The 16,140-nt window shown below is 38.6% G+C and overlaps 1 protein-coding gene and 1 pseudogene across 6 annotated transcripts in view; both read right to left on the bottom strand.

The window, feature by feature from the left end:
• The window catches only part of ELF1 (E74 like ETS transcription factor 1), a 111,141-nt gene that overhangs the window by 33,598 nt on the left and 61,403 nt on the right, over nucleotides 1-16,140 (bottom strand). The gene's annotated exons all lie outside the window — the stretch shown is intronic.
• Nucleotides 12,269-14,952, bottom strand: LOC102901996 (annotated as a pseudogene).

Raw genomic sequence — 16,140 nt, 5'->3', positions numbered from 1 at the left:
TCTCAGTGTGCAGAGCCCAATGTGGAGCTGGAACTCACAAACCACGAGATCATGACCTGAGCTGAAGTCGGACGCTTAACCAACTGAGTCACTGAGGCGCCCCCAAGTATTATCTTTTAAAATGTAGGAAACTGAGGGTGGGTGGGGGGTAGGAGGGAGGGGACGGTGGGTGAAGGGTATTGAGGAGGGCACCTTTTGGGATGAGCACTGGGTGTTGTATGGAAACCAATTTGACAATAAATTTCAAAAAAAAAAAAATTAAAATTTTTAAAAAATGTAGGAAAAAGTTCCTGCCAATATGTAATAATGTCAGGTGTTTTGTAATTTTCCTTGAGTAAATTTACTGTGTTGAAATTATTAGTTATGATTTCATTATAACTTACCAGCCTCAATCTTTTAAAATTAACATGTTTGTAGCACTGCCCATGGAGGTTAAATGCTACTTCTATCTTAAGAATTTAACTTCTAGCATAAACATCACAGGTGCTAACCTGTGAATTAAGGTGCTAACCTGATGAATTAAGACATCACAGGTGCTAACCATATTAACTGTGCTCTGAAATTTATGGCTAATAACCCTAAAACATATTTGGATCATTTTATTTCAAAATGTTTCTTCCTATTTCAAAAAAGAGGAAGTTAGAAGTAACTGGCTCTCCGTAAGTTTTAAAACACCAAGTAGGAGACTCAGACATTGCACCATAAAACCCAGACACATGAGAGAAAGTATATAAAATGGCCAAAGCACAGTCATTTGGCTTTCCCTTCCTCTTTTTTAAGAGGTGAATGCTGCACATTCAACCTAGCATGAACATTTGCTCATTGAAACATCTCTTCTCTCTTAAGAGCTCAAGTTAAGCTCCTAGTCTTCTAATGAGGCTGAGCCCATGAATGATTTAATTTTCACATGATTTCATTTTATGCTGCAGCAGCTTTCTGTACCAGGTAAGAACAGGGCTTATCACCTCCATCCATTGGCAGAGGAAGAATCAGATTAAGAAACTTACCCAAGGTCACCCACGAAGTCAGAGACAGAGACATGTCAAGGCAATTCACAGGAGCAGTCCTCACCCAAATGAAACCAAAGTTTTACTGCCTATTCAAAAAATACTTGGCTTCTGAAATTTGGGGTAGTGAGTGTTAAGCGCAACAGTAAAGCAAGGAAATTAGTTTCCTTTGAAGCAAAAGCTTAATTAAGAATGAAAAGGGACACATGGTTCTGTGATTTAGAAGGCAGCAACGTGTGAAAAAGAAAGACTGAACCATGAGAGCTCAGGCATTCTCCATCCGACTTTAAATTTTCCTTACTTTAAATGAAAGAGGAGCACTAGCTGATTCTAAGGGCACTTCCAGGTTTTGTTTTGTTAAGGCATGGATCCTAAAGTTAAGGAGCTGTGCTGTGTTTAACGTATGACTTTCAATATCATCTTTTGCAGGGCCTCTCCAATCTGAGTCTATTATGGACTTTGTCGTGGGCCACAGCCAGGTACTTCCCAGGATCCCTCCCAATTTAGCTACGCTGTCTTCCTCTAAGGTAGTTGAAAAGCATGGGTAATTCTTTTCTAGTCCCCTGAAATGGAGATGTATATTCAAAGTGTTCTTCTCTTATTTCCCCTGGGTGCTATTAACTCATATAGAACAAACTGATCAACTCCAAATGTCATGTAACAGGCCTGAATCTATATACACAAAATACACGTAGGAACTCCCTCTCAGGTGACTGGAGAGAATCTCCCCCTTGATTACCACGTAATACACACTCCAGAAACTAGCTGCTGGTCTGAGCTCATGATAAATTCCTGCCTTTTACACTGCTTGACTAACAACTGACTCAAGTCTGAGTTACCAGGAACCTAAAAATTTTATGACTACACATTGAAAATTCCTTATAGAGAAATGGTTCCCAACCTCTTAAATGAAGGTGTGGCAAAATTTCAAATGTTGAATTTTCCTAGATTTAAATTTTAAAAATGAATACGATACTGGGACTTGTATTAGGTTGCTAGGGTCTGTGGAATTACCACAGACCTGGTGGTACCATAGGACCACAGACAGAAATCTGTTGTCTCACAGCTCTGGAGGCTGGAAATCTGAAATCAAGGTGTTGGCAGGCTTATTCCTCCTGAGGTCTGTGAGGGACGGATCTGTACAGGCCTGTCTCCTTGGCTTACAGATGACTGTCTTCATGGTCACATGCTGTTCTCTCCTGTACGTGTCTGTGTCCAAATTCTCTCTTTTCGTAAGGACACTGATCATAGTGAATTAGGGGCCTACTCTACTCCAGTGTAACTTCATCTTAACTAATTACATCTGTAACATCCCTGTTCCCAAATAAGGTCACATTCTGAGATATCAGGAGTTAGCATTTCAACACATGAATTTGGGGAGATAGGGTACAGAGAGCAATTCAACACCTAACAGGACCCAATTTAATTTAGCTTTAAGTATTATCACAGGACAGCTGGCTCCCTCTACCCTAAAAAGCTTCTCTAGCTTATGGCAATTAAGATTATATATTCTTATATATATTCTAAATTGAGATTAGACATTATTCTTCAAGCTTATGTGCTGAAGACCACCAAACCTTATGAACCTCAGTTTTTCCCACATCACTTCAACCAGACCCTTTCCCAAGATTTATTTAAAGAAGAACCTCAGGGGCACCTGGGTGGCTCAGTCGGTTGAGCCTCCGACTTCGGCTCAGGTCATGATCTCACAGTTTGTGGGTTCCAGCCCCGCATCAGGCTCTGTGCTGACTGCTTGCTCAGAGCCTGGAGCCTGCTTCAGATTCTGTGTCTCCTTCTCTCTCTGCCCCTCCACCGCTCACGCTTTGTCTCACTCTGTTTCTCAAAGATAAATAAATGTAAAAAAAAATAAAATAAAATAAAAAAAAAAAAGAAGAACCTCAGGAAGGTCAGAGCTCTTCATAAAATGGCCACATTCCTAACAGTCAGCAATAAGCTCTGTTACCTCCTTTTAAGAAATTAAGGTGTCAACACTTTGTTGATGTCCTAACAAAAATATTATGTTTCATTTGGCTGCCTACTTAAAAAAAAAACAAATCTCCAAGTATCCCTAAAACCTCTCTTTGTTTAAATAATTAATCATCTACTCTTCGGTCCCTTTAACTGAATCAGGGAACCTCAGTCAACTCTACCAGTGGATATCAACACTGATATTCACTGGGAAACACCTAAAAATATCAATACCTGACTCTACGTGGGAGCAAACAAATCAGAACGTCTGGGGATGTGACCAGGGCATGTTATTAAATTTCCTTGTGTGGTTCTAATGTGCATGCAGGGTTTAGAACACTGCTCTAAAGAATTACAAAATTCAAAACTGCATCCCCTAACCTGAGTCAACTTGATTTACGCCAATGTCTGACATACTAGTAATCCAAAACAACAAAGTTATATTACTTTATTATGACATGTTTTGGCACTTGCAGACTGTTTTCCCATTTGTTTTTGTAACAGAACCAAAACAAATCACAAAATGATGGGTGGGAAGAGAGATGGAAGACTTCTTGGGATTATTACACTCTGTCAAAGATCAGAGTTTTCAAAGCCTCAATTTCTATGAGCAAACTAAACTGCACTGATAAGCTTTCAACTATTGTGTGACTTTATTGAGTGTCTTAACAACTGTGGAATGAAAAATACATACCAGTTTTCCTTTCTATTAATTTCAGGTAAATTAAACACATGTGTTGAAAGCGAAACTTCAAATTTTTTTAGCATCCATCGATAATAAAAATCAAACCAACTTTTGGCAGGAAGGAGAGTTCCCCAAATTTCAACACTGTCCACTATGGACTTGCCATTTGTTGTGGCTGATGACATATGTGGCAATACCACATATTGAAGTTGAAAAGAGGAGGGAAGTGACCAATCTGTAAACAACAATGTTACTCTCACCAGGCTTGCTTTTCCCTCAATATACCACAACCCAAGGCCCTAGGAGGATATTTAAGAAAGTATGGACCATTATTCCAACCATATGAAGTAAAGCTAATTCAACAATCTTTGGATACAAAAAGACAAAAGAACTTTCAAACAACTTGTTTGCCAAGCTTCCCTGACAGCAGAGCTCAATCTGGTACATGGTTGTTGTGAAACATCCTGCCCAGATCCTCTATGAAATAGCTTAAAATGAAACAGCTATCAAATGTTTTCCTGAAAGAAAAGCAAGTTAAAAACAGTCTTTCAAAACTTCCCCAACGTACATACTCGTTTTTAAGATAGGTGCAAAATGAGCACATTTTCAAGTAGTTTTTACTATCACTTTGCCTCAAAACAAGCCAAAACCAAGAGTGGGATGGGCCTCACTCGAGCAGTAATCTTCAACAGCTTCCTCACTCGGAGGCCACTCCAATGAACACACAAACACAGTTCATTTGCCATGAAAACACATCTTTAAGACACACTCCTGTGCCTTCTCTTCAAACCAGAATGCTGCTCCAAAGCCTCATCCTATGAAGCCACAGCTTTGAAAGTATTTCCTTCACCTATGATTTAAAAAACCAAAACACAAAAACAAAAACCCAATACCTCAGTCTATCAGGACACAATCAGACAATATTTGCCATGCAGCAAATGCACTAGAAACACACCTGGTGAAAACAGGATGCAACAGTAAGTGCTCAAGCTCTAGAGTTAGAATGATCCTATTTAAGGCCAAACTGTACCATGCCCTGGGTGTTTGAACTCCATCAAAATTTTCAGCCTCTCTAGTTTTAGTTTTCGTGTGTATCAAAAACGAGAATAACTTCTAGAGTTGTTGTAAGAATTCAAGAACATGTAAATATATCATTTGTTATACTGCATGGCATAGAGTAACCGTTCAACAAAATAACTGGATGATTAAGTACTTCAATACTGGATTTAGATAGAAATAAACACTCTTAAAACTTGGCTATCTTATATACGTATATCAAATCATCACATTGTACACTTAAACATGTTATATATAAATTACATCTCAATAAAACTTGGGGGGAAAACTTGGCTTACTATAATCTTACATTAACAGGCATGGTTTTTTGTTTTCGTTTTATTTGAATAAGAATAGCCCTTTCAGGAAAGTAATGAATGCAACCAGAAAAGTAATGAACACAACCATCTCATCTCAGCAACAACCATAAAAACTTCAAGGTAAAGCAAAAGCTGAAACATACATGTTTACTTTGTGACAATTTATCAAACTATACATTTAAGGATTTGTGCATATTTTTTGTTTACGTAACACTTCAATAAAAAGTCTAAAAAGCAGAGGTCAATCTGATAGAAGAAATAGAACTTTAAAATGTCTCCAGTTCTCTCTGACCATTACTTTGAGACAGAGGTAAGGCAGGGAGAGGAGACTTGAACCAGATCAAACAAACACTATGGCGATATTTTATTCCCTTTTATAAACCATAAAATTAAAGGAAACCTCTAGACATGGCACATCTAGATAGATATAATTAGGGTGAGTGGTGAACAAAATGAATTTAAATTAAAAATCCTTTAAACAAGTTCCCATGGTGCATTTAAAAAAAAATTAATAGATTTTTGGGGTGCCTGGGCAGCTCAGTCAGTTAGCTATCCGACTTCAGCTCACGTCACGCATGATCTTACGGTTAGTGAGTTTGAGCTCTGCATCAGGCTCTGCACTGATGGCTCAGAGCCTGGACCCTGCTTCAGATTCTGTGTTTCCCTGTCTCTCTCTCTCTGCCACTCCCCTGCTTGTACTCTCTTTCTCTCTTAACAATAAAAACTTAAATAAAAATAAAAAACTTAATAGATTTTTAAAAAGATGTATTTTGGGGAATAGAGTAATACATGAACACATTTGTATTCCAAGAGTTTAAAATATTGTCCCTTTCCCATATAGTTCCCCTCCCTAATAACTACCACTGTTATCAATACATGTTGAATGATTTTAGGAATTGATCTATTACATAAAACAAGCCAGAATTGTGCAATACATCTCCAAGGCTCAGCATAAAGTCCTGTGAAGGCTTCTTCACAGCCAAATTCTCTGCACACTTTAAAAACCCTGTCATTAAAACAGCTTCATTATCTGCAAATAAGAATACTTCTGTTGATTAACTCAAGCTCCCCATTACACGAGCTTATCCGTCTTTATTTTAAAAGAAAATGAAAAAGTTTTAGCAAACAGGCAGAAAAATTTATGTACCTATAGTACACACTGCCCAACACATTGGTCTAAATATAGTTTTCCTTACTAGAGTGTAGTACATGAATCTAGTGTTTAAAATTTTTAGTATGCAAATGTATTTGGGAGAATGTGAAAATTTTACTTATTTATAATCGCTATAAAAGAGGTTTTACTTAATATTCTTCCAGATTCTCTTTTTCCTTCAGGGTTCTTTTTCTCTCTTATGGTTAAGAGTTTGGGCTTTCTCAATCAAAAAGACTCAATTCCAATGCAGGCACTGTCACATTCTACAGTGGTGTTTCTGGGCAACATTCATTTCCTCATTCAACCTCTAGGAGATTTCTCTTTACAGGGGGTTTCCTTATTCATAAAATAAGGATAACAATAGTTGCCATACCATACAGGGTTATTATGCTGAGGATCGAAAGAAAATATGTGAGAGCATTCTCTGCTTTGTGAAGACTGTGTATCCCAGGCAGCTGTCCTAACTTGGGCTCGAATAATACTTTCTTCCTTTCTTTTAGAAATTCTAAGAGAAATTTTGTTCATTTTGTGTTGACACATCCTCTAGAGAAAATATCCTGCACTAGTCAGAATGACTAAAAATAAAATAATTAGAAGAAAAAGCAAGAAGTAAAACATTTTTAAGTCAACTGCATCCAAGTGTGACACAACCAAAAACCAGTTGAAAAGTAGATCATTCAAAATAGACTCTTTGGAAGTTGAAGGAACAAAAACGTTATTTTTTAAAGAAAATCTAGAGAAACAGGTTTATTGATCTGGACTTTCTAGTCTGGAGAATCACTTGTCTTTCTTTTATAAGTTATAGATACAGTGTTTTAGCTGATGCTCAAGAGTCTCATTTCAAAAAAATCTCAGATGGTGAGGTGCCTGGCTGGAGGCTCAGTTGGAAAAACAAGCGACTGTTGATCTCAGGGCTGTGAGTTTGAACCCTATGTTGGGTGTAGAGATTACTTAAATAAATAAACTTAAAAAAATACAAATAAAAATCTCAGATGGCTTTTTAGACACCACTGTGGACCCTACCTCCTCAAGTATGTAAAGAAAAGTGTGTGATTAATTATCAAGTCTCACAGAATAAAGGAACCTCACATGGAGATAATAGTCCATCTTTTAGGAGTAACCTTTGGATAAACTTGTAAGAATTCTGTTTTTTTTAACCAATATTATACAATTTAATAAGATCAATTAAAAAGGAAAAAATGCATATTGCCCACAGGATCCGGCAAATGTAAGAGACAGTAAATATTAGCTATTATATTAAAATATGTATCCATTTTGGGATTAGCCTACTAATGTGTATGTGCACACATTCCCCCAGGTTTTGGTATCAGTGTTATGTTGACTTTGTAAAAATGACTTAGGAAACTTCTCTCTCTGAACTGAAACTGTTTAAATGATTCATTAAAGTTTAAAATAACTTACCCATGAAACTCTTTGGGACTACCAGTTTTATGCATGTGGCAATTATTCCCTGGAAATTTCCTCAGGGCTTTTTTTTCATTGTTTCTAGTGCATTTTCATTTTAAACAAAATACCAAATATTCATTACTACCTTTCTAAAAACTTAGAAATACTTCAATGCACTAGCTCAAATGATACATCAAATCCCCATACAGTTCTGTGTTTTTTCTTTTTCAAATTTTTATTTAAATTCTAATTACTTAACATATAGTTTCATATTGGTTTCAGGAGAATTCAGTGATTCATCACAAGTGCCCTCCTTAATCGCCATCACCTATCCAGCCCATCCCCCACCCACCTGTCTCCATCAACCCTCAGTTTGTTCTCTATCATTAAGAGTCTCTTATGGTTTGTTTGTCTCCCCCCCCCCCCCCCGTCTTCCCACATGTTCATCTGTTTTGTTTCTTAAATTGTACATGCGTGAAATCATATTGTATTTGTCTTTCTCAGACTGACTTATTTCACTTAGCATCATACACTCTAGTTCCACCTATGTCATTGCAAATGGCAAGATTTCTTTTTTTCTGATGGTTGAGTAATATTCCATTGTGTTTCCATTGTATACACACACACACATCTTTAAGGACATTTGTTCTGCATTATGTCTTAACAGAAATATAAAGAAACCAAGTACTGTCAAAATTGGTGAGTCAATAAACAGCTAATAAGACCAATTACCCACTGATACTCTCAAACAATGTTATTAAATCAGAACTGGGATCCAGATATCTTTAGTAAATAGGCTAGGTAATTTTGAACAGTGCCCTGAGTGCCTTTGCAACTCTGCCCTAGGAATCTATTGTAAGATTCTAATATAGTTATTCTAGCTATCCAGTAATAAATGTGAGAGAATACAATAGGAAATGGAAAGAAATATTAACTCTGTCACAGAATCATTTGTGGGAATCAAAGTGTATATGAAATAGACACTGTAAACTATAAAGTGCTCCACAAAATGTTAGGAAATATTTTTACACTTCACTCAAGACTAGAGCAGGCAGTGTATTTCTGGCATGGAAATCAACTTGCAAAGCAGCAGCAGGGCACACAATTGAATATATAGGCTTCTGTCAGTCCCTTCACTTCCCAATGGCTCTCTTTCTTCAATATCCTAGGTTTTTATAGATTGTGGATTTTTTATAAACATCATGATGCAGATATTATACTGTAGCCAGTGGCTTGGTATAAAAGAAAAAATATTCAAATCTCTGGAAATTAACATAAGCAAAGTGCTTTCTTAATCTGATTAAAAAGAAACTCACTACAGTGCTATGTAAAAAGTTATCTTCCAATCTGTCTTCCAGAGTGCAATAAAATGATCAATATAACAGCATATAATTAAAATTAAGTGGTATTCCTAACGTGGTGGTGGTGAAGCAGCTACTACGTTAAGTACTTTATATGGCTTATCCCTGTCAATCCCCACAGCACTATGCAGTTTTATTGACATCGGGCAACCAGCTAGGAAGAGGCAGAACTGAAACCTGAACCCAGACAATCTAACTCCCAAGTCCACAAGATTAACCATTAGGATAGACTCTAAGAGTACAGGATCCGATAAGTAGATTATGGTCTAACAAAAGTTTCATCTCAGTTAAAGCTTATATATATGTATGTATGTTTTATTTCTGTTGGCCCCAGCAGAGATGAGTGTTTCTGAAGAAGCTTAGCTTCTCTCTTGCACGGCACCATAAAAAATAGTGAGGTCTAAGTAAAATGGACTTTTCTCCAGAATTCCCCTATTAGATAATGTTCAAAATTCCACTGTAAATCCCTATGGAGTTGATTTGGCTAACTCTAATCCCAGTTTAGGTCTTTTGTGACTATTGGCTGCCTTTAGTCTTTGCCCAGATTTTTCCTTTTCTCAGCCAGGATAAATTACAACTTACTTGGCCACGCATCTCGAAAAGTAAAATGGTCACTGAAAACAAACTTGGTTTTCCTATTAGAGTGCTCACTTTAAAAGTTCAATACATTGGTAGGTTAAGGGCATGTGGGGGGTGGGAGAAACGTAAATTTGGGGAAGTATGCTAAATTTTAACCAGGTTTAAATGTTTAGTTACAAGCCAACTAGATAATACCTTAACGGTCACTATCGGATTGAGGTTTTAACCATGCAGATTCTACATAACTCAAAAAATTTAAAATCATAATTAAGGAGGCAATTCCTACTTCTAAAAGATGGGACTTTGACAAGAATCTTATGTAAATATGTATGAATCATAGAATAAAATGAGGCAGACATTCCTGAATACAGACAGTTTAGCTACAAAGCCTTTTCCAGAATGGAAAAGTGACACTAGCCAATCCTAGGCAATAAAAGAAATTAGAGTCACTCCAAAAAAACTGAACAACTCCCGGTCAAACTATATTCAAAGAAACTTAACATGCTTTAATGTTAAAGGACAGTGCTCCCCCACAGAATTAATCTGCCAGATTTTTCAAATCCTGAGTGATAAATTTGTTGGCTTATTCTAGAACTAAGCCAGCAAAGAAAAAATAAGGGGGGAAAAAAAGCTGAAGGAATTTGTCTAAATGATATTCAAATTATAAAAATTGACTTCATTACCTAATTTATCCCAAACAATTAACAGAGTATGCAGTGGTACACACAAACTTTTAACACTTTTTTTTAATTTAATTCAGGTCATTCACAACAGCAACTGCCACATTTATTGACCACTAGGCTTTTGTTAAATACTTTACATAAACACTGAATACTCATAACTTAGGAGGTAATTCTTTCATTTTTGGTGAAGGGAATCAAAGCTCAGAGAAATTTAAAAACTTGTCTGAAGTCACACGTCTAGTAAGTGGTGGCTCCTGGTTCCCAGGCTGATACTCTGCTACATGTCACAGATTCGTAATTGACAGGAATTACCAATCTGCAGAATTCAATATCATACTGAAGTTGCAGGCAGTTGATCTTAATGCACATAAACGAGTCACTTTTCAATAAATCATTTCCGAGGTAAATCTTCAATACCAAATTATTTCTGAATGTGCTCACGCGTTGGGGCAGGGGAGAGGAGAGGAAGTGCCAGTTACTTGAGCTTCCCTGTAGTTGCTTTCCTAAAGGTAAATCGCAGTTTTTCCTAAATACTCTTTGTTTTTTCCATACCAGAAAATAAAGTGGAATGAGAGAAGTGCAGAGTCAAACAAAACCATAAAAACATAACAAATCTTTAAATTGTCACCTAAAATATCACCTTTCAGGAGAGGAAAATTCTTTCCTCACACTCCAATCCCTACAACTCCAGGTCAATTCCCGAATCCCTCCTCACATGCTCAGTGCCCTTTTTCTCAATGTCTCAATAGGTAAGAACAGATGAAACAGGTAAGCTCACAAATGTATTACTAGTCATTACAACATAATTCTTCTTTCCAAAAAGATAGAACTGCCCTAATACTGAAAACTTTGGTTACTGTATCAAAAACAAAACAAAACCCAAAAACTTTGCCCATATTCTAACATCTTTAACATTCAGCATATCAGATTTATGAACATTATTTAAGGACATCACTTTGTTAAATTCACACTCTAACAAATCATTCATGACCGGTTTTCTTTTTACTTTAGTAAATCAAAGGACATTATCTTCATCATTATTCTCAAAATAATGTTGAAAGTGACTTTGGCTTAGGGGGCAAAAAAAAGGCCAGTAACCCTATCTGTTCACATAATGACTTATCCTTCCCTTTATGTGTTACATGCTAAGTAAAACGAAAGGAGGCAAAATTTTCAAGATCATGTGGCTAAACTGAGCTACATCAAAGAGGTACTAATTTCCTTATTCACCCAGCAAGGCTGCTCTAGGTGACTGAGCACTTTCTGGGAGAACAAAAAACTGACCAACACGAACTTAAAAAAAAAACAAACAAAAAAAAAAAAAAACACATTTTTTTGAAAAATATACAGAATGGATAAGTACAAAGTGATATACCCAGACAATGGAATATTATTTAGCAATAAAAAGAATGAAGTACTGATACATGCTACAACATGGGTGAACCTTGGAAACATTGTTTAAGTAAAAGAAGTTAGTCACAAGAGACCACATACTGCATGGTCTCTTGTGCATATCACATTCAAGGTATACAAAATTGTATACAAGATTTCCCACGACAGGCAAATCTATAGAGACAAAAAGTAGACTAGTGGCTGCCACAGTGTGGGAATCTGGGAGAATGGGACATGACTGCTAATGGGTACAGGTTTCTTTTGGGGATAACAAAAATGTTCCGATATTGACTATGGTGATGGATGCAAAACTCTGTTTACATAGTAAAAATCGTTGAATTGCACAGTTTATTTTTTTTATTTTTTTTAAACATTTTTTTCAACTTTTATTTATTTATTTATTTATTTTTGGGGGGGGGACAGAGAGAGAGAGAGAGCATGAACGGGGGAGGGGCAGAGAGAGAGGGAGACACAGAATCGGAAGCAGGCTCCAGGCTCTGAGCCATCAGCCCAGAGCCTGACGCGGGGCTCGAACTCACAGACCGCGAGATCGTGATCTGGCTGAAGTCGGACGCTCAACCGACTGCGCCACCCAGGCGCCCCGAATTGCACAGTTTAAATAGGTGAATTGTACGGTATGTAAATTACATCTCAGTAAAGCTGCCCTTTTTTTTTTTTTTTTTTTTAAAGGTAGTACTCAGGTCTATCAGGTCACAAAGACTATCAACCTCAATTACATTAACAGATTAACTAGAATACATTAACATTTTCTTTTTGCTAAAATCATAAATGCAAAGTATAATTCTTCCACATTTAAAACCACTTTTTAACTACTTGCACGCGTTGGTGGCTGACATTATTCAAGGCACAAGCTGGGTGACAGTTCCCAGTTTTATCATTCCAAGTCAGTTGCTTCCCCTCTCTAAGCCTCAATTGACTCTTCCGGATAGTAGGAATTAAAGTACCTACTTCGTAAGATTGTCAAATAGGATAATCCCTGTAAAGTACATAACACAATGCACAGGACAAAATGGTCAGTAAACACTAATTACTAAAGTTTATCACTGGATGTTTCTGGAACTCTTCTAGTCCATATCCTATCCTATGCGACGACCTCACCCATATTCATTTTTCACCTCTTTTAATTGGCCTCCTGCTCCCCAAAGGGTAACCTGCTTCTATTCTGCTGCCTCAACACCTCAGAACTTCGGTGTCATTGCTCTCAGACATCACTCTGCCATCCATAATCCTGCGTGTGGTGGTCTTCTGGACAATGTGCAAGTAGCTACTGCTGTCCACCTCCCTGTCTTCCAGCAGGTGATGGTAGGCGGTGATCTCAGCCTCCAGCTTGACCTTGATACTCAGCAAGGCCTCATGCTCCTAGGTCTGGTGCTGCCCCTCTGTCCAGGTCTGTGACAGCTCTGACTCCCGGTGCAGCAGGACCCCATTGAGTTGCTCCATCTGCATCATGTAGTGGGCCTCCACCTCCCCCAGGCTATTCTCCAAGCTGGCCTTCAGGTTTCTCATCAAGTCCAGGTTGATCTCCAAGTACTCAGCTCTGGGAGGGTCATCTCAGCTGTTCCTATCTCAGTGGTCTATGAGGTGGCCACTGTGGGGCTCTCCTCAATCTGCTGGAACCAGTACTTGTCCAGCTCTTCTTGGTTCTTCTGAGCCAGCTCATCATAGGGCTTGGATGCCTGCCATGATCTTGCTGAGGTCCTGAGATTTGGGGGCATCCGACTCCACAGTCAACCCAGAGTTGACAATTTGGTTTTTTGGACCCCTTACTTCCTCCTCATGGTTTCTTTTTCATGAGGAACAGCTCCTTGAGAGCCTTGGTCTCTTACCTCCAGCTTCAGTCAAGTGACACTGCTGTCATCAATGATTCTGTGGAGCTCAGGGAGAGCATTCTCCACAGAATGGCACATGGCCAGCTCCATCTCACATGGACTCTGAAGTCACCAGCAACAAGATGGGCACTGTCAATATGCAGAATGATGCAGGCACTGTCCATAGATCTTGCAAAGATCTGAGCCCTCAGCAAAAATGCTCTTAAAAGTATTGCCCCCAGTCTTTGACCTGGGGTCCCTTCCTCTCCAGGTGTTCCCAGATTTTGAACTCCAATCACTGATTATCAGCCTTGAGGCTCCTCACCTCCTCCAGGCAGGAGGCCAGGTGGTCACTCAGGTCTTGCATGGTCTCCTTCTTCCTGAGGATGCCCCCTATGCCTGCCAGACCCCTAGCCATCCTGGTGGCCAGGCCTGGGCCCCCCACCACCCTATTAGCTGGTGGAGCAGAACACAGAGATCTGAGAGGCTGAGCCCCTGGTGCCTGCATAGACTCTGGCATCCGCAATGCTGACTGGCAGGACCAAGTGGTTGGGCGACAGCATGGAGCCCTAGGACCAATAGTTGGAGGAGAAGTCGGAGTGGGTGGTGAAGTTCATGCTATTTGAGGAGGAACATGACAGGTCAGGACTCAGGCTCGGGCCACTCATCCATATTCATTTTAAAGACCTTGTCATGGGGCCTGATAAAATCACTGGGGGGGACAGTTAAGGGAAAATTGCGAAAGAGAGTAATAATAATTCCCTACTGCCCTCACCTACTTCTCCTTCATAATAACCATCAGCTTCCTCACTAATAGTTGGCAGGGAGATAAGCCTGGCCAAACACTAGATCATAGGAAGGTTTGTCCCTTCACATAACCTGAAGAGTGCCTCAGGGTGATTCAAAGTCAGACTTTCCAAAATGTAAGCAGACTTATACTATGGGCTCTGTGGCAGAACTCCTTTGATGAGGGTTCCAAATGTACACAAAAGAAACAAGCAACCTCTGGTATGTTAGTTGTACAGAAGGTTAAGCTTTTAATGGATCTGATAAGTCTGATCTGCCAAGACTACAAAAGAAGGCCACAAGAACCGGTAGATTGATCTATATAACCTGGAATTACATGTAAATAACAAAATTCCTTATGTCCATGTACAGGTTAGTTATCACCATCCCAACTTCTTGTCCTCCTGATGCTGGTGCTGAATAAGTTACACATAGAACACTTCAACTCATCCCTTCTATTTTAATTTTAAGGTACACTTAATCCCTGACCTAACAGAATTTTTCCTAACACAATTCCTTAAAAATGGCCCGTTGGTGTGATCTATATTCTCTACAAAATACAACCTCATTCTCAAGATACAGCCATGTCAATGGGGCGTCTAGGTAGCTCAGTAGGTTACGCATCTAACTTTAGCTCAAGTCATGATCTCACAGTTCATGAGCTGGGCCTCTAACTCTGGGCTCTGTGCTGACAGCTCAGAGCCTAGACCCTGGAGCCTGCTTTGGATTCTGTGTCTCCCTCTCTGCCCCTCCCCTGTCCATGCTGTGTCTCTTTCAAAAATGAATAAACATTAAAAAAATTGGGGGGGGGGGTAGTTGGAGGGACTGCCTGGGTGGCTCAGTCGGTTAAGCGTCTGACTTAGGTTCAGGTAATGATCTCACGGTTTGGGAGTTTGAGCCCCACATCAGGCTCTGTGCTGACAGCTTAGAGCCTGGAGTCTGCTTCTGATTCTCTGTCTCCCTCTCTCTCTCTCCACCCCTCCCCCGCTCACACTCTGTTTCTGTCTCAAAAATAAACATTAAAAAAAAAAAAACTAAAAAAAAATTTTTAAATAAATTTAAAAAGATACATGTCAAAAACTCCCTTTGTAACTTGAAGGAGTCTCCTGAGAAACAGAAAAATCTATATGGGGGCAACTGAGTGGCTTAGTCGGTTGAGTGACTCCTGATTTGGGCTCAGGTAATGATCCCAGGATTATGAGATTGAGTTCTGCATCAGGCTCTTCACTAAGTGTGGAGCCTGGTTAAGATTCCTTCTCTCTCTCTCCCTCTGCTCCTCTCCCCTGTTCATGCTCTAAATAAATAAGTAAATAAATAAATAGAAAAACTCTGTATGGATATTTACTTATTTATAATTTCAGTGATAAGTTTTGAAAGTTATTTGACATGGTGTTGACTAAACACATACAACAGAACAGTTCTAAATACATAACAGAAAAAAGACTCCATGAGGATTTCTTTCTGGTCTTACAATTGTGGTGATATGGCAAAACTGCCCATGCACTGAGAATGTGGATAAATAGGGTCCTAGAAAATATATATACTGTAGTCAAGAGAGTTTGGGGAACATTACCTCTCATTCAAAAGTCTTCTGATGTGATAATGTACATATGAAAATGTAATGTGGCAAATAGTAGAACAATGACAGTAAGTGATATAGAAATGACAGGATAAAATTTGTTAATTCCTGAAGGAATAATTTTAGGATAAATTTCTAGAATAAGCAGGTTTTTTCCTAAGATTTTGAAAGAGATTAGAACTTCAATAGGCAGCAGGTATGAATGTGGGAGATCAAGCAGGAAAGCACTGGACATTATACAGTAGGCTGACAAAATTAACATAGTACAAGAAACAAAAAAACATGAAACAGTTACACTACGAAAAGCTTCTAACCATAAGTTAAGGTGGTTAGAC

Source organism: Felis catus, chromosome A1 (genome assembly GCF_018350175.1).
Source record: "Felis catus isolate Fca126 chromosome A1, F.catus_Fca126_mat1.0, whole genome shotgun sequence".
Lineage (NCBI taxonomy): Eukaryota > Metazoa > Chordata > Mammalia > Carnivora > Felidae > Felis > Felis catus.
The sequence above is the reverse complement of the archived record's forward strand: the minus strand, read 5'-3'. Positions and strand labels throughout refer to the sequence as shown.